We start from the raw sequence: 2,043 nt of genomic DNA, 5'->3' as shown, positions 1-2,043 counted from the left end.
CATTTCATTATTAAAATTTGAAATCAACATTTCCAAAGCTATGGATACAAATGCAAGGGATATTACATATAAGCTTGCCTATGGAAAATCAACTTACCTTCTCTCGACCAGAAAGATTGACAAGATTCCCATAAAGAGACCATTTTAACTCCTTAGCTAATTCCAGTGCCTTCAGATTCAATCTCCACGTCTGATTATGCAAAAGAACATATAAAACAGAAAGTCAAGCAAGTATGATGAATAAGAATATCCCCAACTTCCAGTTGAAGAGAAAATAACATAAAGTAGTTCAAAATAATGGAACCTTGGGTAGAATTAGAATTAATGGGAAAATTGACATTGCTATGTTCGATGCATATTCTTCAAGATCTTTAAAACTCATAATCAGTTGTTGCAGGCACAATAGAGCAGTATCACAAGGTAGAGAAGTGTAATTTAAAGAACCTGCAAGGAGCAGCAGATGATGATAGCTTCAATACATGTGTGATGATGATAGGATTTGAAGGAATAAGTAATGCATTTAAATGGTTTTCATTCCCCCATGTCACGCATTTAAATGGCAAAGGATTGGTAAATTCTTAATGACGGCATCCAGAGTTCATGTATTGGTGAATTAGAACCAGTCTGTTGCAGTCTTTCTCTACAATAACATTCCTTGTACTTTTCTCGTGATTGGATTATCTTATGACTAATATTCAAGTATTTTTACAGAGCCATGATACATGTCAGGAGTCCCTTGATAGGCAATCTTTCCATTATAGTAGTTCCAACTCAAATTTACTTGATCCTTTTGCATGCGGTAAATATTTAATGTTCCAAGCCAAAAATTGCATGAGCCCAGTTTATATGCTGGGTCATTAAAAATGTTGGGACTTCGCAACATTTATGACTTCTTTAAGCTGGTATGAAGTAATGTATGACATTCAGCTATAGCAGACTTCCTTTGCAGCCAATGTAATCCAATATAAGATGTGGCACCGTATCCAACATGCAGAGTAAGCAAGATTGCAGGAAACATAAAACTCACATATTCTACTGATAAATTAGAATATATGATTGCTGAATTCCATGGAATTTTAATTGCATAAGTTGATAGTTTTTATAGCTTAACTAGATTGAAATCATCTAAAGTTGATTGTCAATAGCAATTACTGGAAATTATTACCTGTTTAAACTCTAGGGCATTTGAATACTAACAAAAGCTCTTAAAAATTCAGTTTGGAGCAAAGTATAGACCCAAAGTTAGAATGCAAGAGATCAACAGCATACTCACTTGACAATAAGATCTCACTAAACCTCTGAAGCACATGTTGGAGTGCTTCAATAACAAGTGAAGAACTTATAATTTCTGACAATTTCTTTATATTCAGAATAGCAAGGATAACATTTAGGCCATCGTCATAAAGCTGCCGCAGTATTGGATCTTGAGTGGCGACAAATTTCTGGAAATAGAGAAACTACTTCAGAAATTTAGATACAAAAGAATATAAGATGACCAGGTGTCAACAAAAGGTTAACATTAACACTCAGTATTGTAGTAAAAAAGTGAGTGTGAAGAAGCAAACTTGGCCAACTTAAACACCACTTGTAGAAATAATGTCAGGCGCAGCAAAACTGGTGGATACAAGCACAAATAAGGCAAAAGGAATTGCAAACAAATCAGAATAAAGAGCTACCAAGAAAGTTTAAAGTAGCACAACAATGCACAAGGCATTAAATCTCAATTATTTATTAAATATTGTTCGTGTGATACGCGCAAGTGTACGAGATTGTTGACAAGTAATAATAAATGAGTTAAGAGTTATCGTCCCACAGGAAATAAATTCAATTTAAGTTTACTAGTTTCGCATGAAATTTGAATTATGAAAACAAAATGAATATTTTGATTTGATTTAAACTAAATTAATATAAGAAAGCAATAAAAATTTGGGGTTTTGTCAAATTATGGAGGATTGTATTGGATTTCGATTTCGCCTATTGCTATTTATTTCAATTCTTGATTCGTAATCTAATTCCATTCACATGTACTTCACAATCGATAAC

At 33.3% G+C, this 2,043-nt stretch overlaps 1 long non-coding RNA gene across 1 annotated transcript; it reads right to left on the bottom strand.

The window, feature by feature from the left end:
• Positions 1-44: 44 nt before the first annotated feature.
• LOC111375930 lies at positions 45-1,690 on the bottom strand. The gene is made up of 3 exons (XR_002699385.1): positions 1,274-1,690; positions 305-444; positions 45-190 (listed from the first exon to the last, which is right to left on the bottom strand). It is a non-coding gene; the product is annotated as an uncharacterized LOC111375930 (long non-coding RNA).
• Positions 1,691-2,043: the final 353 nt, after the last annotated feature.

The sequence above is a fragment of the Olea europaea genome, chromosome 2, assembly GCF_002742605.1.
Source record: "Olea europaea var. sylvestris chromosome 2, O_europaea_v1, whole genome shotgun sequence".
In the NCBI taxonomy this organism is placed as follows: domain Eukaryota; kingdom Viridiplantae; phylum Streptophyta; class Magnoliopsida; order Lamiales; family Oleaceae; genus Olea; species Olea europaea.
Note: the sequence above shows the minus strand (reverse complement) of the source record. Positions and strands in the feature narration are given on the sequence as shown.